Genomic DNA, 25,303 nt, shown 5'->3' on the forward strand with positions numbered 1-25,303 from the left:
TCTAAGAAGACTGAAGCTTTCTCTATAGTTCTCATCTTTTCTTTCTGAGCTCTCACCAGAATCATCCTTAATGGGCTTAATGTAGACTTTTTCTAGCAAGAACTTCAAAACTCTTCCAGCCTATACACATTACCCAGTTCCAAAGCCACTTCCACATTTTTAGGTATTTATTATAGCAGTACTTCTCAGTACCACTTTCTACTTTTGTCCATTTGTACTACTATAACGAAAATACCATAGACTGGGTGACTCACAAACAATAGAAGTTTATTTCTCACAGGTCTGGAGGCTGGGAAGTTTAAGATCAAGGCACCAGCAGATTTGATGTCTGGTGAGAACCCACTTCCTGGTCCATAGATGGCTGCCTTTTCGCAGTAACCTCATTTGGTGGAAGGGGCAAGGCATCTCTCTGGGATCTCTTTCATAAGGGTATTAATCTCATTCATGAGGGCTCCACCTCCTAATAACCATCACATTTTGGAAGGACACAAACATTCAGCCTATAGCAATAATCAAATGTATGTTGGTTTCTGAAGGGATGGGAAGGTTTCTACTGATAAGGGAGGACAGGGGCAGACGAACAGAAGATTTCTGTTTTGGGCAAATGGATGAACAGTGGAGTTAATAACCAAATAAGGGACATAAATATAGAGGAACTTGAGGTTTGGGGAACAGGAATAATATATTCTTTTTGGTCTTGAGTTTAAGATGCCTGTGAATCTATAGACTGGGTGACTTACAAACAATAGAAATTTATTTCTCACAGGTCTGGAGCCTGGGATGTTCAAGATCAAGACACCAGCAGATTTGGTGTCTAGTGAGAACCTACTTTCTGGTTCATAGATGGCTGCCTTTTGCTAGAAAAGCAATTTGAAGTATGGGTCTGTTCCTCCAGAGAAAAGTTCTAGAGTCACACAATAGAAAGTCAGAGTATAAACTGGTTACCAGAAATCCTAGGAATCTACTCACTCTTAAATGCCTGCCCATTTGACTTTTACCGCATGTTTCTTTCAAAGGAAACCATTTTCTAATCACTTAGTCCAAAGACTTGTTCTTAAACCTCTAACGACTACTGCTTTGTTTACTGGTTCCTCTTTCTTCCCTTAGCCGCTAAATGTAGGCCTTTTCCAAGGTTCTGACTTCCAGCTTCTCTTTCTATATTATCTTCCTTGGGGATTTCACTAGAATAGCTTTGACACTCTCTCCCATGCAAATAGGTGCCAAATCTCCATCTCAAGTCTCATCTTCACAGCTACATTCCAAATAATTTTGACACTGTCACCTGGATTCTCCTCAAGCACCCTGACCTTGGGCCAAATTGATTTTTCTTTTCTTTCAAAACAGTTTATCTTTCCCACTACTTTTATCTAGGCTCAAATTTCACTTGAAACCGCCTACTTCCTCATCCCCTCCATTTAAACAGGTGTCATTTTCTAATAACTTGAAGATTCAAAAGATTTCTGTTTATGCTCCCACCTTTTTAATCCTACAAATACATATCCAGCCCAGCTCCTCATTAGTTCACATATACTGCTATAAAAAGCCTGCTAACCAGTTGGTCTACTTTTTCTCTGTCTCCCCATTAATTCTTTCAACTCACTGATAACACTTTTTTTTTTGAGGAAGATTAGCCCTGTGCTAACATCTGCCGCCAATCCTCCTCTTTTTACTGAGGAAGACTGGCCCTGAGCTAACATCCGTGCCCATTGTCCTCTACTTTATATGTGGGACACCTGCCACAGCGTGGCTTGCCAAGCGGTGCCATGTCCGTACCTGGGATCTGAACTGGTGTACCCCAGGCTGATGAAGCAGAATATGCAAACCTAACCACCGCGCCACCGGGCCAGCCCCTAGGTTAATCTTATAAACTCTTAATAACTGGTGCTCTTGCTAAAAAAAAGTATATTATTTTCCACTGCTAACATAATTGGAAATAAGAGCCCCATTTTGTATTTGAAATCTCCACAGTATAACTCAATAGTGTAGTAGTTAAGAGTATGGGTTTTATTACCAGTCAAACCTAGATTAAGATCTAAGAACATCAACTTAATAGTTGTATAACCTTGGGTAAATCATTTAATATCTTTTCATCCGGAAAGTGGAAATAATACTAACACCTACCTCATGGAGCGTTCTTAAAGTTCAATAAAATTATGCATGAAGGGTACATAGCAAGAGGCACAGTACACAGTAGGTCCTCATTAAATTACTGCTAGCATTACTTTCTTTTACTAGTCTTTCAAACTGCATCTTACGTTATTTGATATTCCCCATATCCAATGTGTTCTGTCTCTATACCTTTGCTCATATTATCTTCTCTACTCTATCATTTCCTTCAATGGCCTATTTTCAAGACTGACCTCAAATATCCTCTCTTGCAAGAAGTCTTTCTGGATCTCCCCAATCAGCTGCATTTCTCCCTGCTTGACCTTCATGTCTTAACTTCTGGTATTTACAATATTCTGATTCATATTATACTGATGTATACTTGCTACCACTAGACTTTAAGCTCTCTGAGGGCAGAGACATTATTTTTATATCTCTAGCAATGAATGAGTTGATGATAGAAACATTGTTCTCCATGTGTTGATCCCAAAATATCCAAATAGTGCTTTACATGCAGGAATTTTTCATATCTCTTCCCTAACTTTGCCCAATCTCTTCTATATTTCTGTGGAACATCTGGAACTGGCTAAACATCCTAACAGATAAGAAATGGATTAATGAGCAATTTTTTTTGATAACATTACAAAATGCATTACTAGTTAAATTAAATTTATTCAAGAGACCATCAAGGTCTATAGAACTCCACTAAACAGTTCTAAGCAACTCAATATGGAACAATTAATATAGGAGTTTGTAGCAATAAAGTGAAATTCATGAGCCAAAGAAAATAAGAAAAGTCCATATGGATTTTACATAAATTCTCCAAAGATTTCTGTATTCCATGAATGTTATTTTAGAATGTTACAGCAGTCTAAAAAAAATTAGAAAATAAGATCAATTCCTCTTGAACTGAAATATTACATAGTTTCACTGTTCAATAGAACAAAGGTCTTTAAGATGGGAGTATAGCCAATATGAATTCTTGTGAAGCATCAATTTTTATTTCAATGTATATGTATTTTGTGAGTGATGTATCCCAGATGGTAAAATTACAACATACCCAAGGAGTTCTGAACAATATCAGAATATAATGAGACACTGTGAATAAATACAGAATAGGAATGAAGATAAATGGCTACCTACAATAGAAGTTGTTTTTATTGTTTGTATATGAATGAGAAAAATAATGATGGTTCTTATAAACAAAAAAAAGGTGTCATTATTCTTTTGCTCGCCAACATTGTTTTTATAGGAAGTGTATCCATTTTTAATCACAGGCTATCCCAGATGACTTGGAGTCAAAAATGTAGTTTCTAATCTTGGTTGCGTAACTCTCTAGCTGTGTAGTCTCAAGAGGGCCTCAGTATTCTTATCTGTAACATAGGAACATAGGACAAGATGATCTCTAAAAACTTGTCCTGCTTTAATGTTTCTTGATTTATCCATTCTAGCTCCTCCTCAAAAATCCTCTACTTCCCCTGCTGGATTATCAGGGGCCCTGCCATGTTCTTTTTAACTATGTATCCGAGTCCAAATTTCATCAGCCATCTTTTCATCACAGCTGCATTAAGTCTTGTCAGTTTTGAAGATTTGCTAAACCTTATTTGCTTTGAAGTATGTGGCGGTTTTCAGCGTTTATTCTGTTTTTGGTTCATATATAATCTCCCTTAACCTGGCAATCATGTTAGTCTAAAAGGTGTATTTCTTGTCAATCATTAACATCTAGCACTCTTCATCACCTTCAATCCCAATTTGGAGTCTCAGTCTGTTATCTTCCATCATCTATCCTGAAAGATGCTTTTACCACTATCTTGAAGGCAATTAAATATAGCAGATAATGAATTCTCTCTGGCAAATTTTGATAGAGTGTTTCACTGTCCTTCCCACGTAACCAGTTCAATATGATGTTATCAACTCTGAAGTCAGAAAGTCTAATAGGAGTCCAGAATCTACCAATTACTGGTTGTCTAACTTTGGGAAATTCATTTAACCTCGTAATTTTATCTGCAAAAATTATATTTCATAGAGAGGTTGTAAAGATGAGTTTTTAAAAACTAAATGTATGCAATAGAGCACAATAATAGGAATAAAAATGCTTTTGTACTAGGGACAGTCAAGTTTAGAAGTTCCTCCAATACTCTCAGAGTTGGAATTTTGTTTTTTAATTCTTAGGAAGATTCCATGAGGAAAAACAAAAACCAAAATACAGAGAAAGGAGGTGAGGTCTATAGTAGCAAAATGAGATAGGGGTTCTACAGGGATGAATTTGAAGAAGTTGCCTATCAATCTAGCAAAGCTTAAAACTATATAAATCTATAATTTTTAAATGGTAAAGAACTATTTGAAATTCTCATACACTAACAAAGTGTAAATTGGTGGAAACTATGGGAGGAAAATTTTACAATATGTAACAAGGGCCTTTAAAGTGTACCCAAGTAACAACAGAATTTCATCCAAGTTAAGTTGCTGATTTTGACAACTACATTATGGTCATGTAATAATAAGAATAATTCCTTGTTTTTGGAAATACACACTGAAGTATCAAGCGGTAGAGGGGGATCATGTCTGCAACTTAATCTTTATACAGATTGCATTCTTTGCTGTGTGTGGTCAACCCCTCTAGCACCAGCAAGCCAAACAAGGAATGTAAGATGCCAACCCCACAGCCACCTGTGAGTATGATGGCAGGTGGGTGTGATGGTTAGCTTTATGTGTCGACTTGGCTGGGCTGGGGTACCCAGATATTTTTTTCAAATACTACTCTGGATGTTTCTGTGAAGGTTTTTGGGGGAAGAGATTAACATTTAAATTGATGGACTTTGAGTAAAGCAGATTACCCTCCATAATGTGGGCGCCTCAACTAGTTGGTTGAAGGCCTTATCAGAACAAAAACTGACCTCCCCAGCAAGCAAGAGGGAATTTTGCAAGCAGACTGCCTTTGGACTTGAGATGCAACTTTTCTGAGTCTCCAGCCTGCTGGTTTAACCCATCAGATTTTGAATTCACCAAGTTTCCACAATCATGCAAGTCAATTCTTTAAAATAAATCTCTCTTTATATATATACATATACTGTTGGTTCTGTTTCTATGAAGAACTATTACAGAGGGTAAGTAAAAACATCACATAGCTCACATTGAAATTGTGCAGCTTCTTCTTTCTTCTTCTTTTTTTTTTTGGTGAGGAAGATTGGCCCTGAGCTAACAACTATTGCCAATCTTCCTCTTTTTTGCTTGAGGAAGACTGTCACTGAGCTAACATCTGTGCCAATCCTCCTCTATTTTGTATGTGGGACACCACCACAGCATGGCATGATGAGCAGTGTGTAGGTCCATGCCCAGGATCCGTACCTACAAACTGTGGGTCACCAAAGTGGAGAGCACTAACTTAACCACAATGCCACCATGCTGCCCCCAGTAGCTTCTTTCTTTATTAAGCACTCTTATGGGTGTTGTCAAGTTTTTATTATATTCCAGAGTTCCAAAAAATTTCTAATAGTTTTTGCCAGCTTAATCATTGTTTTCAATGCAGGGACAGATTTTTTGGAGTTCCCTACTCTGCCATTTTCAGTGACATCACTATGACTTACTCTTAAATGATTCAATATATATTCCCAAATGTATATTGAATATATATTCCCAAATGTTAATATTTGGGAATATTTGGTAAATCTGGGTGTAAAGTAACTGAGACTTCTTTCTTCTAGTCTTGAAACCTTTCTCTAAGTGTGAAATTATATCAAAATAAAACAATTTTGAAAATGTAGCTATCTTGGAGACTTCAAGATGGAAGACTGAATACATGCCAGAGTCTTCTCATCCTACTTGAAGTGCCAGGAAGTTACAGATGAGTGTATCTCCATATCTCCTAAATGATATAATAACTAAAAATCAAAACAAGAAAAACAGTGCCCTCCACTCTCCAGAAACTATGAGGAATCCTTCCATGAAAGAAGGTAAGTGGGAATGAAGAAAAGGAAGCCACAGTCTAAAACATGCACAGAAGAAAATGCCAACAAAGATGGAAGTTGGTACAAGGGTGTACTAAGCCTACAAGTGTCAGATAATGAAAACAGGAGGGGTCTGGGACAACCGCAAAAGTGATCAGTTGGTAAAGTAGAACATACTGGGTCATCTCTCTCTGGGCCAGGCAGTAAGCAACAGAGAAGTCTGTCATCAGGGAAAGGAGAGATAGACAACGCTGGGGTGAAAGGGTAAAACAGGAGCTTCAGGGAACTAGCAACACCCAGGAAGAATGGAGAGTTCTCACTATACAGAAGAAGCTACTAGCTCACGCCATCCAGGAGTTTTGTCCTACCATTTCCCCATCCATATTTAGAGAAGAGCTCAAGTAAAGAGAGAATTCATAAACAATCTCAAATACATAGGTGAGCATTCAATCACAATAATCAAAGAGAAAAGACAATAATGAAAGAGAGGAAACAAATCCAACAAAAGGAAGAACTCATTACCTATAAATAACATGAGCTTAATAAAGCACACAGGACAGCATTTTAGAATATCTACTAGCTTCAGAAAGATATTAAAGGATATTCATTTTTAGAAAAGAATAAACAGAATATCATAGAAATTTAAAATATGATCACTAAAATTTAAAAAATCAATTGACAGGCTGATTGTCAAAACGGTCAAACTAAAAATCGATGAACTGCAAAACAGAGCTAAGGGTTTTTCACCGAATTCAACCTAAACCTAAAAAATAATACATAAGTATAGGAGAAATGAATAAATTAGGAAACAAGTAAGCAAAAACAAAGAACCAATAGAGTTGATCAAAGTGGACTGCCACACACAAAAATATCATAGCCTAGGTGGCCAAACAACCATCTTAAATAACAGAACACAAATTTATTTTTTCACAGTTTTGGAGGCCAGAAGTCCAAGGTTAAGGTTTCAGCTGACTTCATTTCTGGTGAGAGCTCTCTTTCTGGCTTGTAGATAGCTGCCTTCTCACTATGTCCTCTCTCGCACAGCCTTTCCTTAGCATAGAGAAAGAGCTCTGCTGTCTTTTCTTATAAGGACACTAATCCTATCAGATCAAGCACCCGCTTTTATGACTTCATGTAACCTTAATTACTTCCTTAGAGACCCCATCTCCAAATATAGCTATACTGGAAATTACAGCCTCAATATATGAATTTGGGGGCAGACAAACATTCAGTCCATAACAATCAATAAAACCAAAGCTGGTTCTTTAAGAGCAAATTCAAAATTAAATCGTATTAGAAACATAACTATAGAATCTTAGAAAGATTTAAAAGTTCCTAGAGGATACCTTGTATATAATTCAAAGGAAAATTTAACTTTCTTTTTTTTTAAAAAAAAGATTGGTAGCTGTGCTAACATCTGTTGCCAATCTTTTGTTTTTCTTCTTCTCCCCAGAGTCCCCCCGGTACATAGTTGTATATTCTAGTTGTGAGTGCCTCTGGTTGTGCTGTGTGGGATGTGGCCTCAACACGACCTGACGAGCGATGCCATGTCTGTGCCCAGTAGCCGAACCAGTGAAACCCTAGGCTGCCAAAGCAGAGCGCGAGAACTTAACCAGTCGGCCAGCAGGCTGGCCCCTAAAAGGAAATTTAAAAAGCCAGATAAGGAGAGTATAAGAAAAGACTATGTTGATCTCATTTAGGAAAGCAGACTTTAAATCTACTAGTTAAAGCAGATCAGATCTGTAAAGTAAATCAGATCTATTAGAATATCAAGAGTAACTAAAGCAGTCCTCAGAAAAAAGAACAAAGCTGGAGGCATCACAATCCCTGACTTCAAAATATACTACCAATCTAGTAATCAAAACAGCATGGTAGTGGTACAAAAAAAGACACACAGATCAATGGAACGGAATTGAAAGCCCAGAAATAATTCATACATCTACAGACAGCCAATCTTTGACAAGGGAGCTAAGAACATATAATGGAGAAGGGAAAGTCTCTTCAATAAATGGTGTTGGGAAAACTAGACAGCCACATGCAAAAGAATGACAGTAGATCATTGTCTTACACTATACACAAAAATAAACTCAAAAAGATTAAAGACATAAAGGTAAGATGTGAAACCATAAAACTCCTAGAAGAAAATACTGGCAGTACACTCTTTGATATCAGTCTTGGCAGGACCTTTTCAAATACCACATCTACTCAGGCAAGGGAAACCAAAGAAAAAATAAACAAATGGAATTACATCAGACTAAAGAGCTTCTGCAAGGCAAAGGAAACCAGGAACAAAATGAAAAGATAATCCACCAACTGGAGAAAATATTTGCAAATCATATGTCCAACCAGGGGTTAATCTCCAAAACATATAAAGAACTCATACAATTCAATGACAAAAAAACAAACATCCTGGTTAAAAAACAAGCAGAAGATAGAGGCAGAGGATAGGAGAGACATTTTTCCAAAGAAGATATACAGATAGCCAACAGGGACATGAAAAGATGTTCAACATCATTAACCATTAGGGAAATGCAAGTCAAAACTACAATGAGAGATCATCTTACACCTGTCAGAATGGCTATAATTACCAAGAAAAAAATAACAAATACTGAGAGGATGTCAAGAAAAGGGAACCCTCATACACTGCTGATGGGAATGCGAACTGGTGCAGCCACTATGGAAAACAGTACAGAGATGTCTCAACAAATTAAAAATGCAAATACCATATGACCATATGTCTCTTGAAATCACCAATTCAAAGAGACTTACACACCCCTAGGTTCATCATAGCATTATTCACAATAGCCAAGATGTGAAAGCAACCCAAGTGCCGATCGACTGATGAATGGATAAAGAAGATGTGGTATATATATACAAAGAAATACCATTTAGCCATAAAAAAGACAAATTTATCCCATTTGCAACAATATGGATGGATCTTGAGGGTATTATGTTAAGCAAAATACGACAGAGAAAACAAATACTACATGATTTCACTCATATGCGGAAGATAAACACATGGACAAAGAGAACAGATGAGTGGTTACCAGAGGGAGGGGGATGGGGAGTGGGCAAAAGGGCTAAAGGGGCACATATACATGGTGATTGATAAAAAAGTATACCTGAAATTTCACAATGTTATAAACTGTTATGACATCAATAAAATAATTTTTAAAAAAAGAAGAATATTAAGAGAAAAATTGATGAAGGTCAAATAGGCAATGAGAAGTAAGAGTTAATTAGTCCAAGACTGGTTCCCTGAAAGCTGGCCTCCAAAATATGTGGCATCTTACAAAGCTCCGTGGAAAGTGACTATGGTCCAGAGCCTAAAACAATCAATACTGGTCAACCACAATGTTTGGACTCCAACTCCCCTCAACCCAGGGAAAGGGCTGGTGCTAAACCAATCATGTGTACTGACGTGTCCTACTGGTGTGGCTTACTTGCATAGCAAACCTACTGTTCACTTGCAAGATCTTATAGCTGTGACCACAAGGTTTATATTTCACTTAGGCTAGGACTTCCCATCAACCTTGAGTGTCATGCCGTCAGGACAGTGTTGGAATCAAAGTTTTGCCACATCATATTACTATTGTATTCTGCTCCCTGATCACACCAGGGGAAGTGCTGGTGTTTCTCTAATTATTAATTCAAAGCTCCATAGCTCAATGGTCAAGATCCCTCCAATGGAATTTGGCATAAGGCCCTAGTAGATTGCTATGCTTTGTTTCAGAGTGGAACAGGGCAATGGAGACTCACCACTGACCCCCGTCCCTGTGAGCTTTCTCTAGCAAACACTGCTCCAGCAGGTCTGAGATGTGTGCTACTTGACCACCTGCATTGTTTGCAATGACATACCACATTACAGATTAAAGAAGGAAAACCATATGATTATCTTAATATTTGCTGCCCCAAAAGCACGTGAGAAATTCAACATTCATTCATGATCTTTACAACAAAAAATAAACGTCAATTTCAACCCAGAAGCATTTATAAAAATAAATTCCAGATTGACTAAACATTAATTTAAAAAATATAAAGTAACATATATAACACTGAAGTAGAAATGTCTTTGTATGTAAAGCATGAAGTCATAAAAGAAAGACTGATAAAGTTGAACACGTTGAGATTAAATCTTCCGTGTAACTAAAACTAAAAAAAAACTAAAACCATAAAATAAATTGAAAGGCAACTTGAAAGAGACAAAGACGAAATATTTTCAATATACAGAGGTATGAATATTCAGAATACACAGAGTATGAGGTGAATGTAGAAAAGCTTCAGGAAAGCAGGGAAGCCTCAAGGTTGTTTTTCTGTTTATATTATTTTTTAAATTTTGAAAGACTAAATTTATTTAATATCCTAAAGTCTGATTATTGGTATCTAACAACATAAAAAGTACAAAACAGATTTGTGATGTCTACTATATTAATACAAAGTTTATGACTACATATAGCACATTCCTTGAGCAAAGAGAAGGGAATTTTTAAAATCCAGCTTTAAAAATAAGCACTGAGTCACATTTTTATAAAGTAGGCGAAACATTCTTGTCTCATTATAAAATGTCTGAACTGGTGGTGTTTTTTTCTTGAGCTTTTAGAAAAGCAGCAATGAGAGTACTTTAGTTTGGGCTCAGACAAGAGAGGCTTTTAATGAAGATTTTAGAATTACAGAGCCCACAGCCAGGATTCATTAATCACCTAACATCTCAATGTTTAGAAAGCCTGACTAAAAGAAGCCATCCAAAATCCAACCTGCTCAGCATTAATACACATCTCTTTTCTTCTAGTAGAATTTTTCCTTAATATAAAATGAAAAAAAAATTCTAATACGTTAAAACAAGCCAAATGCCCACTCTATACAGGTAAATACCTCACAAAGGTCAAAGGTCCAGAGCTAAAAGTGAATTGTGCAGGTTTTCAGTGAAATCATGAGTCACATAATACAAACAAAAATCAACTATTTACATATATGGTAAGTCCTCTAAGAAACGTACTCGAAGAAGCATTAACCTTTCTTTTGTGCCATTTTGAAGACTTGCACATTTCATTTTTCCGATAGGGTAACATTTTAAGAGAGTATATTAGCTACTATGTGGTAATGCTTTGGTCCTACTCATACAGGATCCCTTATCTCAAAGATGAGAGTTTCCCCAAAGAGGAGCTGTGCTTCTGCTTCAGAAGTCACATATAAATTAAACACTTTATCAAATATTAACATAAAGGGAGGCGAAAAAGGATGCAACACAGACAGTCAAGTTACCTCTTTGTATATTTAGGAATTACTTTCTCCTTCAAGGTATTTACACTAGAAAGCTGAGTGTGTCCTGATTAATATTTCAGTAGTAAAGGTATGCGCGATCAGAACTTCAGCAAAATCTTAATTCAAAATTGTTAACAAATACTTCTAGTGACAAGACTACGTGATTGAGTTATTACAAATTTATTATTATGAGAGATGATAGTCATCTTTGAAAAATGCTTCAACTACTGCTTCTCAATATAGAAGAATAAAACTACATATGGTTTATCATGCAATTAATCCTATTTCTGTCCCTGAAATTCCCCTAATTTCATTCAGTAGAAGGGGATTTAAAAATTTAAGAGCACTTCATAGCAGCACTCAGCTTTCCTATGAAACAGTATCTTAAATATTATGTATACTTTTTTATCTTATAGTAAGCTATATACTGGCTTCAGAGTTTGTGGAAATGGAGAAAAGAAGACCCAATTTAAAACCATTCTAGAAATTGTCTTCTAGCAGAATAGCAAGTATCTAAGTCAAAAACAAGACAGCCACTGTTAAGGGCTGAATTGTGCCCCGCACCCCCCACTCCCACCATTAATAGGTTGAAGTTCTAAACCCCAGTACCTCAGACTGTAACTGTATTTGGAGACAGGGTCTTTAAAGAGGTAATTAAATTAAAATGAAGTCAATAGGGTGAGTTCTAATCTAATCTGACTGGCGTCCTTATCAGAAGAGGAATTTTGAACACAGACGCACAGAGGGAAGATGATGTGAAGACACGGGAAAAACAGCCAAGGAGAGAGGCCTGGAACAGATCCTTACCTCAAGAAGCCTGCAAGGAACAACTCTGCCAACACATTATTTCAGACTTCTAGCCTCTAGAACTGTGAGAAAATGTTGTTTAAGTCACCCAGTCTGTAGTAATTTGTTATGGCAGTCCTAGCAAACGAATACAGCCACTTTCATCATTCTAAAATCTAAACAGTTTCTTTACTCCCTTTCTACATAACCCTCAGTACCACTCCTCACTGGAAATGGGTAGAGGCTCTGCCCGCTGCTCCCCTCTCAGAAGCTGCTTTCTTATTGATGCAGCAAAGCTTAAGAGATGTGTGTCAAGGAGGACTACTGCAAAATGCCTCTTATAGGTAAACCCACAACATATGTTCTGCCTTTTCCAACACACGAGATTAAACAGGAAAAGACACGTGTTAGAACCAGAAGCCATCTCTGTATTAGAGCCATCGTCTGACTGGTAACTGCAACAAGGAAATTGGGCTGGAGAAGTACCTGAGGTGGTACCCGGGGCATCAGAATTGTGAGGCTGAAATCCTTCCTGTAGTTTACTGGCCTGGTTGCTTCTTTATCCTATTTCCAAATAGAGTTTTCACTTTCTTTGGTTTCAATATAGAGTTTAGACTGGGTCCTGCCCTTTTATCTGCCACATGATTCCAGTCTTGTTTTCATTTTTATCCAGCTGGCAGCTTTTTCTATCTTTTCACAAGTAGTACTCAACCACTGCAAACATCTTCTGAAGGAGTCTCATTCATCTGCAAACAGCTCTGGAAGTCCTTTCATCATTCACTGTCACTAAATTGAGAAGCGGAGAACCTAGCTCTGTAAATCCAGCAGCCCTCTATACATCAGTACATCTTTGGCTTACAAAACTAAACATCTTTTCTTCTAGAAATAGTCTTCCAAAAGCAGCCCTTCCACACTCAATAACATTCCTGAGGGATGGAGTGTACACCAGGTCATCCCCCTACCCGACATCTACTCCTTCTCCTCTCAACTGCCTCATCTAGGAAGATTCTCTCCATGAGATACTTTTTGTTCTTTTTAACAAAGCAGCAGCATACAGCAAAACTTTGAAAGCCTAAGGAAGGGGCAGTATCCACAGTTGTGGGTGAGGTAAGTGGGTATTACAAGGTGCTGAAGAATGCTTAGTATCTAAATGCATTCTGCACTTGGTGGGACATATAGGACAGGGATATGAAGGTTAAAAATATAGCTTCATCTTTCCCTCCTCAGCTCCTATTTCTAGGGAATAATTTTTATTTGCTCCTGGGGACTTAGTTGGCTGATAGATAAAAATGCAGACCTGGAGGGGCTGAGAATGCTCTTTATAGAAGAAAAAACATGAAGATGTTGTAAGGCTTGATTTGGGAGAGTATAAGAAGCAAGAGGGAATGAACTAAGGAAGTGACAGGTCAATTTTTTAAAAAAATGAGTTTTGACGAAAAGAAGTGAGCAATTCCTGCTGTTTGGAACTCTGAGGAGGACAGATGGGTAAACAGAACTTTTAGGAGTTTACTTAATAGTAAATGAGGACTTCCTCCTCTGCCACCCCTTCAAGAGACTTCATAAAGACTTAAATTAATAGTCAATGATTTTTTTTCCTAAGATCGGCACCTGAGCTAACAACTGTTGCCAATCCTTTTTCTTCCCCTGCTTTTTCTCCCCAAATCCCCTCAGTACATAGTTGTATATTTTAGTTGTGGGCCCTTCTAGCGTGGCATGTGGGATGCCGCCTCAGCATGGTTTGATGAGCAATGCCATATCCGCGCCCAAGATCTGAACCAGCGAAACCCTGGGCTGTCGAAGTGGAGTGTGCAAACTTAATTACTCAGCCACGGGGCTGGCCCCATATTCAATAATTTTAAAAACAGAATTTGTATTTTTTTAAATGTGACACTGAGCTGGCCTTATTAGGAGCAGAACAAAAAGCCTTAGATTTGAGGTATATTTGAAGGACTTCCAGATGGGATTTTGGACCAATGGTAAAATATTCAAGCCTGCTTTGGAATAAATCATTACCCTAAAAGAAAGTCACAAATTAACCTTCACCATAACCGTCCAGGGGATTGGGTACTAACCTTTTAGAAGTTATGATGTTTCTTTGAGAATTACTTTAAGGCACAAAGAAAGTGAATTCTAGTCAAGAATTCAGGGCTCAATACTTACAGATGAAAACCAGATTTAGGCAGCATTACATGATTTCACTAAATGGAGATACTCTCTTAGGGAGTACAGGCTAAAAATTCATTTTAAACTAGTCTTCAAAAACAGCTAATTGTTAGAGATTGTGTCTTTCCTGGTCTGAAAGAGGAGGTCTGCAGTGGAAATAATTAGACTGATTCAGGGTTCGTCTTTTTACTGGCTATGATTGAAAACACTGAAAATCGGGATACTATGCTACTATCATCCAGCAGGCTTTGGAACCACTAATAGAGGGTGTTTACCATCACAAACCAGAAACATTAATAAGTAACACTGCCAGGGATGGAAGAAAAGGCATTTGAGTTGTGGTTGGAATAAACCAAATGCTTCAACAGTGTCAGGCCCCAGAGGTTGAAAAATGCTGGAAATTAAGTGAGGATCTATAAAATCTAGGATTTGGAATTCACAGTGAACTCAAAGCCACAAAGAACTACTTCTGTGGGAGTATTTAAGTCTACTTCTGCCCCTCTTCTTGCTCCCAAGAGAAACTGTACACTGCAGGGTAAAGATTTGCTGGAATTCTTAGATTAACATCACATAGCAAAGTAAAGGGAAAATAATTTACCTACATATTCAGACTTTGAGATTTTTGAAATGAGCCCTCCAGCAAGTTATGGAGGAGTAAAAACGAAGAATTAGAAAAGGCAGGATCAGGTTAGTGCAGGAGATATGTAGATAAGAATTACTAAACAAATTACACTTTACTACTAATAAGGAACAAGTCTTAAGAAAAGCAGTGAGGAGTGTCAGGAGCAATTCAGGGCACAAAGATGATTCAGTCTCCTAAAACATGATCCTTAAGTAGCCAAGTTCCTGAGCTTGGGCCAGGTTCTTCACTCACAACCAGTGGACTCTCAGAAGTAGCTCACAGCCCAATGCATAAACTTTCAGCAGAATTAGCTTTCAGTGTGATACGGCTGCCCACAAATGGAATTGCTGTGACCATCCACACATATTCCTCCAGAGCTCACAAATCTCTTTGTGAGAGGGACAGATATAGTTGTAACCCAGGATTGTTCAAGACCTTGTAATGTGGATAAATCCTCACTTTTACTTTGATTATGGAAAGTTGGGGCACCTATTTGAAACTATCCCCAAAAGAGAAAGGGCTGGCTGAACTTTCTATTTCCCTTGCTTACAGAAGAAACAGATGTATGTGTGCGTGCATGTGTGTAGGAAGGAGGTGGGAGATACAAATACCTTATAAACCTCACACTTCAAAATTTTTCTCCTTGGCATAAGATCTATGTTGATAGCAGAGCCAGATTTAGACAGAGATCTTGACTCTGAAGCTCTTTTGACTTTTCCAAAGCAAAATCAAACACTAAAATTAAATTACTTATAAATTATTCACCCGTATTTAATTTATACCTGAAATTACTCATATGACAGAAATGTAAACCCCTTGTTTTCAGCTAACATCCAGTCCCTTAGCACTCTCACCTTCTGACTTTCAACTCTACTTCTCTATTTCTACTCACTTCATTTTAACCACTCTCTTCCACAGGCAATTTCTCCCAGTAACTTGTCACCACCAAAATATCAATTGCAAGTTTCTCTGATCCTCTTATTCTCCCAACAATTCCACTAAAATCAATCATTTTGTCAAGTAATGCAATCATACACTATTTCAGTCCTATCTTCATTTGTATCCTTCTCCAGCTTTGATTCTATGGCCCGTCATTAAAATTACTCCCTTAAAAAAACCTTCAAAAACCTCTCTCTTTTTGACCTTCTTTGGATGAACTCAATGATCCTTTCTCTCCCGCTCCCTCCTGTACCTGAGCAACTGAATGTTGCATGGGATGACTGGTCTGATTTTTAAAAAATATCTAACAGCTTTATCGAGATATAATTCACATACCGTACAATTAATTCATTTAGGTATACAAAATTCAATAGTTTTTAGTATATTAACATAATTGTGCAACCATTACCACATTCAATTTTAGAACACTTTCTTCACCTCACAAAGAAACCCATCAGGAGTCACTCCCCATTTCCTCCCAAATCCTCCAGCCCTAGGCAAACGCTAACCCACCTTCTCTACACATTTCCTATTCTGGACATTTCATATAAATGGAATCATGCAATATGTGATCTTTTGTATTGTGTATACACATATACATACACAGAATATTAGTCATGCATAAAAAGGAATGAAGTATTGATGCCTGCCACACTGTGGATGAATCTTAAAAATGTTATACTAAGAGAAAGAAGCCAATTACACTTTGCTTATCCATTTACTAGTTAATGGATATTTGAGTTGTTTCCACTTTTTTGCTATTGTGAATAGTGCTGCTACATATGTTCATGTAAAAGTTTTTGTGTGGACATGTTTTCATTTCTCTTGGGTACACACCTGGAGTGGAACTGCTTGGTCATAGGGTAACTCTATGTTTAACATTTCGAGGAACTGTTGTTTTCCAGAGCAGCTGCACCATTTCACATTCCCAACAGCGATGTACCAGGGTTCCAACTTCACTTCCTCACAAATCCTTGTTGTCTGCCTTTTTAATTATAGCCATTCTAGAGGGTGAGAATTAGTATCTCATTTTGGTTTTGATTTACATTTCTCTGACAGCTAATGATGCTGAATATCTTTTCATGTGCTTTTTGGCCATTGGTATATCTTCTTTGGAGAAATGTCTATTTCTCAAAGAAGAAATGTCTTTTGTCAATTTTTAAATTGAGTTAATTGCTTTTCATTATTGACTTGTAAGATATATTTTAGATACAAGTCCCTAATCTGATATATGATTTTAAAATATTTTCTCCCATTCTGTGGGTTGTCTGTTCAGGTTCTTTTATTTTTTTTTGGTGAGGAAGATTGCCCCTCAGCTAACATCTGTTGCCAATCTTCCTCTTTTTGCTTGAGGAAGGTTGTCACTGAGCTAACATCTGTGCCAATCTTCCTCTGTTTTATGCAGGATGCTGCCACAGTGTGGCTCGGGCAGTGCTGTTAGGTCAGTGCCCAGGATCTGAACCTGTGAACCCAATGCCACCGAAGCAGAGTGTGCAAACTAAACCACTCTGCCATGGGACCAGCCCCTCTGTTCGGGTTCTTGATGGACTCCTATGAAGCACAAAAGTTTTCAATTTTGATGAAGCCAACTTATCTGTTTTTTTCTTTTGTCACTTGTGATTTTGATGTCATATCTAAGAGGGCTTTGCCTAACCCAAATTTATGAAGATTTCTTCCTATGTTTTCTTCTAAGAGTTTTACAGTTTTAGCTCTTACATTTAGGTCTATTATCCATTTTAAATTAAACTTCTTAAACGTTGTGAAGAGGGATTCAACTTGATTCTTTTGCATGTGGCTATCCAGCTGTCCCAGTACCATTTGTTGAAAGACCATTCTTTGCCCCATTGAACTATCTTGGCACCCTTGTTGAAAATCAATTAAATGTAATGGTTTATTTCTGGACACCCAATTCAACTTCATAGATACTTTCTTCTGTTCTTACGCTAGTACCATGCTGTCTTGATTACTGCATTTTTATAGTAAGTTTTGAAATTGGGAAGTGTGAGTGGTTCAACTTTGTTCTTCTTTTTCAAGATTGTTTTGGCTATTATGGGTCCCTTTAATTTCCATATGAAATTTCAGCTTGTCAATTTCTGCAAGTAAGTCAGTTGAAAGTTTGACAGGGATTGCAGTGCATCTGTAGATCAATTTGAGGAGTATTGCCATCTTAACAATATTAAGTATTCCAATCCATGAACATGAGATATCTTTCCATTTATTTAGGTCTTCTTTAACCTCATTCAACATGTTCTGTAATTTTTAGAAGTTTCGCACTTCTCTTGGGAAACTTATTCCTAAGTATTTTATTCTTTTCATGCTATTATGTAAATGAAATTTTCTTAATTTCATTTTTGGATCGTTCATTGTTACTTTACAGAAATTCAGTCATATATGGATCTTCTATCTGGCAGCCCTGCTGAACTGATTTATTAGTACTAGTAGTTTTTTAGTGGATTCTTTAGGATTTTCTATATACAAAATCATGTCATCTGCAAAGAGAGAGAATTTTACCTTTTCCTTTCCAATCTCAGTCTTTTCATTTTCTTGCCTAACTGCCCTGGCTAGAACCTTCAGTACACTCTTGAATACAAGTGGGGAAAGTGGACATCCTTGTTTTATTCCTTACTTTAGGGAAAACATTCTTTCACCATTCTTTCATCATTAAGTTTGATGTTATCTGTGAGTTTTGTGTAGATGTGCTCTCAGATTGAGGAATTTCCCTTCTATTCCTAGTTTGTTGAATATTTTTTTGTCATGAAATGTGTTGGATTTTGTCAAATGCTTTTTCTGCGTCTATTAAGACAATCATTTGGTTTTCCTACTTTATTTTATTGATATGGTATACTACATTAATTAGTTTTCAGATGTTAAACTTTGAATTCCTGGGATAAATTTACTTAATAACAATTTCATGGTCTATATTCTTTTTTATATATTGCTGTATTCAGTTTGCTAGTATTTGGTAGAGGATTTTTGTGCCTACATTTATAAAAGATAATTGTCTGTTATTTTCTTTTGTTTTGATGCCTGGTTTTGGTATCAGGGTAGACTGGTTTGATTCTAAATTCATGACCACAAACCTCAAAAGGATACTCAACACTTCTCCATAATCCTAACACAGTTCTGTTTAAGTTTACTTTCCCACTCAGCTAGACAAATATCTATATCTTTCTTTCCTGAAAACAAACTATTCTGCCTTCCCATTTTAGCTAATGACCTCAGCTAGGAACTATTTCCATGAATTCACTTATTATTTTCATCCACGATCAGTCATAAACTTGCACACACAGGCACACATTTATATAACCTATTGACTTCAGCTTAGCTCACAGGCTAGGTTAACGCTAAGACATATCAGAATAAGTCAGAATAATTATTTAAATTTAAAATTATTGTAAAGATTGTTCTATAAGAACTGAATAGTCTCTATGTTCAAAACTATAGCTGTTTTTATAAAAATAAAATGAGACAGGCGTCAAGTATTTCAAAGTGTACAGCAGCAAGAGCCTACTATTATATAATGCATTGAAATAACCGAGAACTAATTCTTTGAATATAAATTCTGGTGAACCAAAAGAGAATGTGAAACACAAAACAGGCTCACATCTTTTACCTTGACTGACTAAAATAAAAGTTGATGAATTCTAGAGAACCATAAATAGCACAAAAATGGTCAACACAAGATTTTTCTTGTAGTTTGACCACATTCATCACTGAGAGAAAAAAATCTGAAAGAGATAATCTTCTTACATTTTCAAACGTTGAACATTCTGATAGGCAAATGAACTCCCAAAAATAAAATGGAAAAGTTGTAAAAATTTCATATTGCTGTAAGAATCTAAAGGACCTGGAGGCTTATAATAATGAGAATGTATTTGAAGTTGATATATTTACATTTTTAAAAATGCAAATTATTAACAAATATGTTAGTTAAAATGTGTTTTTACATTTATATATCTGGATAAAATAGTATGAGGGCAAAATCGAGATTATAAATGCATATGATATCATAATTGCAACTACACTGTATTAGCTAGGATTCATTTTGTTGCAAGTAACAGATAATCCAAAACAACAGGCTTAAGGCAAAATATTAAAAAGTAAAAATTAAAAAGAAAAGAAAAAAGACTACTGGCTTATATATTAAAAGTGGGTAGTATGGCTGACATGAGCCACAGCTAAATTCAGAACTAAATCAACAGACAAAAATCAGTAGCATTTCTTTACACTAACAACAAACTATCTGAAGAGGAAATCAATAAAGTAATCCCATTTACAATAAAATCAAAAATAATAAAATACTTAAGAATAAATTTAACCAAAGAGGTGAAAGAGCTGTAAACTGAAAACATAAAACACCGATGTTAGAAACTAGAGATAACACAAATAAATGGAAAGATATCCAATATTTATGGATTGAAGGAATTAATATTGTTAAAATGCCCATACTACTGAAAGTAATCTACCGATTCAATGCAATCACTATCAAAATCCCTATACCATTTTTCACAGAAAGAGAAAAAACAATCCTAAAATTCATACAGAACCACAAAAGACCCCAAATAGCCAAAGCAATCTTGAAAGAGAAGAACAAGTTGAAGGCATCACACTTCCTGATTAAAAATATATTACAAAGCTACAGTAATCAAAATAGTATGGTACTCACATAAAGACATACAGACCAACTGAACGGAATAGAGAAATAAATCCACCCATATACAGTCAACTAATCTTCAACAAGGGTGACAAGAATATATAATGAAGAAAGATAGTCTCTTCAATAAGTGGGGTTGGAAAAACTGGATATTCGCATGCGAAAGAATGAAGTTGGACCATCATCTTAAACCATACACAAAAATCAACTCAAAATGTAAACAAAAGCTAAGGGAATTTGTAGCCACAAGACCTCCCCCTAAAAGAAATCCTCAAGGAGGCCATCATACCTGAAAAAAAAATGAAGAAAGTGGTTACAAAGAGCAGAGTAAGGAGATAAATAGATAAACAAAACCAGAAGATTGTAGCTATACATCAAAACAGGTGAGCAAATACTCAAGTATAACATTAAAGATAAAGGTAAGGAAAACATCAAAAACAAAGATAACCTTGTCACTTTAACCACAAACTCACAACACAAGATGGACTAAGCATTGAAAAAAACAACATAGAAGGGGAAGAGGCAGGGGACTGAATCAGTTTACTCTAAGGAAATAAGAGGCCGTCAGAAAATGGACTATCCTATCTAGGAGATTTTGAATACAAACCTCATGGTAACCATTAAACAAAAAAGCAGAACAGAGACACAAATAATAAATAAGGAGAAAACTAAGAAACCCAGCATCAAAAACTACATAACCCAATTGGTAGGCTGAAATACATGGGAGGAGAAACTAAGGAAATGCAGGATAACCAGAAAACGAGAGATAAAATGGCAGCATTAAGCCCTCATATATCAACAAGCACGCTAGCTGTAAATAGACTGAACTCTCCAATAAAAAGACACAGAGTGGAGAGACGGATTAAAGAACAAGACTCAAGAATAGACTGCCTCCAGGAAACACATCTCGGCTCCAACAACAAACACAGGCTCAGAGTGAAGGGATGCAAGCTGATACTCCAAGCTAATGGCAAAAAAAAGAAAGCAGCTGTCACAATACTTACAGCAGATAAAGTAGACTTCAAGATAAGACAGGTAAAAAGAGACAAAGAGGGGCAATATATAATGATCAAAGGGACACCCCACCAAAAAGACATAACACTTATAAATATCTATGCACCCAACACAGGAGCACCAAAGTACATAAAGCAACTTTTAACAAACCTAAAAGGAGATATTAACAATAACACACTGATAGAGGGGACTTCAACACTCCACTCACATCAATGGATAGATCATCCAGACAGAAAGTCAACACGGAAACAGTAGAATTAAATGAAAAGCTAGACGAGTTGGACTTAATAAACATATATAGAACAATCCATCCAAAAATAGCAGAATACACATTGTTCTCAAGTGCGCATGGAACATTCTCAAGGATAGACTATATGTTGGGAAACAAGACAAGCCTCAATAAATTTAAGAAGATTAAAATAACAGCACGCATCTTTTGCAATCATGCTATGAAGCTAGAAATTAATTACAAGAAAAAAGCTGAGAAACGGACAAATACGTGGAGACTAAACAACATGCTATTGAAAAACCAATGGATCACAGAAGAAATTAAAGGAGAAATAAAAACATATCTGGAGACAAATGAAAATGAAAACATATCATAGCAACTCATATGGGATGCAGCAAAAGCAGTACTAAGAAGGAAATTCATCACAATACAGGCTCACCTTAACAAAGAAGAAAAATCCCAAATAAGCAATCTCAAACTACACTTAACTGAATTAGAAAAAGAACAACATTCAAAACCCAAAGTCAGCAGAAGGAGAGAAACAACAAAAATTACAGCAGAAATGAATGTAATTGAAACAAAAAAGGCAGTAGAAAGGATCAATGAAACAAAGATCTAATTCTTTGAGAATATAAAGAAAATTGATAAACTCCTAGTCAGATTACAAAGAAAGAAGAGAGAAAGCTCAGATAAATAAAATCAGAAATGAAAGAGGAGAAATTACAACAGATACCACAGAAATACAAAGGATTATAAGGAATAATACAAAAAGCTATATGCCAACAAAATGGACACTCTAGAACAAACAGATAAATTCTTAGACTCTTACAATTCCCCAAAGCTGAATCAAGAAGAAACAGATAATCTGAATAAACCAATCACAAGTAAAGAGATTGAAACAGTAATCAAAATCATCCCAAAAAATAAGAGTCCAGGACCAGATGGCTTCCCTGGAGAATCTGACCAAACTTTCAAAGAGGATTTAGTACCTATCTTTCTCAAGCTATTTTAAAAAATTAGGGAAGACAGAATGCTTCCTCACACATTCTACAAGGCCAACAACACTCTCATACCAAAGCCTGATAAGGACAACACAAAAAAGGAAAACTACAGGCCAATATCACTGGTGAACATAGATGCAAAAATCCTCAACACAATTTTGGCAACCCGAATACAGCAAAACATTAAAAAAATCATACATCATGATCAAGTGGGATTTATACCAGGAACAGAGGAATGGTTCAAATCTGTAAATCAGGGGCTGGCCCGGTGGCACGTGGTTAAGTGTGCACATTCTGCTTCTTTGGCCCGGGGTTCACCGGTTTGGATCCCAGGTGTGGACATGGCACCACTTGGCAAGCCATGCTGTGGTAGGTGTCCCACATATAAAGTAGAAGAAGATGGGCATGGATGTTGGCTCAAGGCCAGTCTTCCTCAGCAAAAAGAGGAGGATTGGCGGCAGTTAGCTCAGGGCTGATCTCCCTCAAAAAAAAAAAAAATCTGTAAATCAATCACTGTGATACACCACATTAACAACATGCGGAACAAAAACCACATGACATCTAAACAGATGCAGAGAAAGCATTTGACAAGATCCAATAGTGATTTATGATAAAAACTCGTAATAAAATGTGGATAGAAGGAAATTACCTCAACATAATAAAGGCCATATATGACAAACCCACAGCCAACATCATACTCAATGGGGAAAAACTGAACGCCACGCCTCTGAGAAAAGGAACAAGACAAGGATGCCCACTATCAACACTCTTATTTAACATAGTACTGGAGGTTTTGGCCAGACCAATTAGGCAAGAGAAAGGAATAAAAGGAATCCAAATAGGAAATGAAAAAGTGAAACTCTTGCTGTTTGCAGATGACATGATGTTATATATAGACAATCCTAAAGAATACATCAGAAAACTACTCGAAATAATCAACAATAACAGTAAAGTTGCAGGATACAAAATCAACTTACAAAAGTCAGTTGCATTTCTATACTCTAATAACGAACTTGGAGAAAGAGAACTCAAGAATACAATCCCACTTACAATTGCGACAAAAAGAATAAAATATCTAGGAATAAATTTAACCAAGGAGATGAAGGACTTATACAATGAAAACTATAAGACATTATTGAAAGAAATAGATGATGACATAAATGGATTCCATTCACATGGATCGGAAGAATAAACATAGTTAAAATGTCCATACTACCCAAATCAATCTACAGATTCAGCACAATTCCAATCAGAATCCCAATGACTTTCTTCACAGAAATAGAACAAAGAATCCTAAAATTTGTATGAGGCAACCAAAGACCCCAAAGAGCTAAAGCAATCCTGAGAAAAAAGAACAAAGCTGGAAGCATCACAACCCCTGACTTGAACATGTACTACAAAGCCATAGTAATCAAAACAGCTTGGTACTGGTACAAAAACAGGCACACAGATTAATGGAACAGAACTAAAAGCCCAGAAACAAAACTGCACATCTGCAGACAGCTAATCTTCAACAAAGGTGCCAAGAACCCACAAAGGAGAAAGGCATGGTCTTCTTCACTAAATGGTGCTGGGAAATCTGGACAACCACTTGCAAAAGAATGAAAGTAGACCATTATCTCACACCATACACAAAAATAAACTCAAAGTGGATCAAAGACTTGAAGATAAGACCTGAAGCCATAAAACTTCTAGAAGAAAATATAGGTAGTACACTCTTTGACATGGAAACTTAAAAGGATCTTTTCGAATGCCATGTCTTCTCAGACTAAGGAAACAAAAGAAAAAATAAATAAGTGGGACTTCATCAGACTAAAGAACTTCCCCAAGGCAAAGGAAACCAGGATCAAAACAAAAAGACAACCCACCATTGGGACACAATATTAGCAAATCATTTATCTGACAAGGGGTTAATCTCCAAAATATATAAAGAACTCACACAACTGAACAACAAAAAAATAAACAGCCCGATCAAAAAATGGGAAGAAGATAGAGCAGACATTTTTCCAAAGAAGATACACAGATGGCCAATAAGCACATGAAAAGATGTTCAACATCACTGATCATCAGGGAAATGCAAATCAAACACTAAGATACTACCTTACACCTGTTAAAATGGCTATAATCACTAAGACTAAAAATAACAAATGTTGGAGAGGATGTGGAGAAAAGGGAAACCTCATACACTACAGGTGAGAACTGCAAACTGCTGCAGTCACTATGGAAAACAGTAGGGAGAGTCCCCAAAAAACTAAAAATAGTAATACCATATGACCCAGCTATCCCACTACTGGGTATTTATCCAAGCAACTTGAAATCAACAATCCAAAGTGACCTATGTACCCTTACGTTCATTGCAGCACTATTCACAATAGTCAAGACATGGAAGCAATCCAAGTGCCTATCAACCAATGATTGAATGAAGATGTGGGATATATATATACAATAGAATACTACTCAGCCATAAAAAAGACAAAATCATCCCATTTGCAACAACACGGATGGACCTGGAGGATATTATGTTAAGTGAAATAAGCCAGACTGAGAAAGACAAACACCATACGATTCACTAACATGTGG

The 25,303-nt window shown here is 36.6% G+C and overlaps 1 protein-coding gene and 1 pseudogene across 3 annotated transcripts in view; both read right to left on the reverse strand.

The window, feature by feature from the left end:
• The window catches only part of ZCWPW2 (zinc finger CW-type and PWWP domain containing 2), a 168,256-nt gene that overhangs the window by 125,135 nt on the left and 17,818 nt on the right, over positions 1 to 25,303 (reverse strand). The gene's annotated exons all lie outside the window — the stretch shown is intronic.
• Positions 12,210 to 16,707, reverse strand: LOC138918143 (SIN3-HDAC complex-associated factor pseudogene; annotated as a pseudogene).

This window comes from Equus caballus, chromosome 16 (assembly GCF_041296265.1).
Source record: "Equus caballus isolate H_3958 breed thoroughbred chromosome 16, TB-T2T, whole genome shotgun sequence".
Lineage (NCBI taxonomy): Eukaryota > Metazoa > Chordata > Mammalia > Perissodactyla > Equidae > Equus > Equus caballus.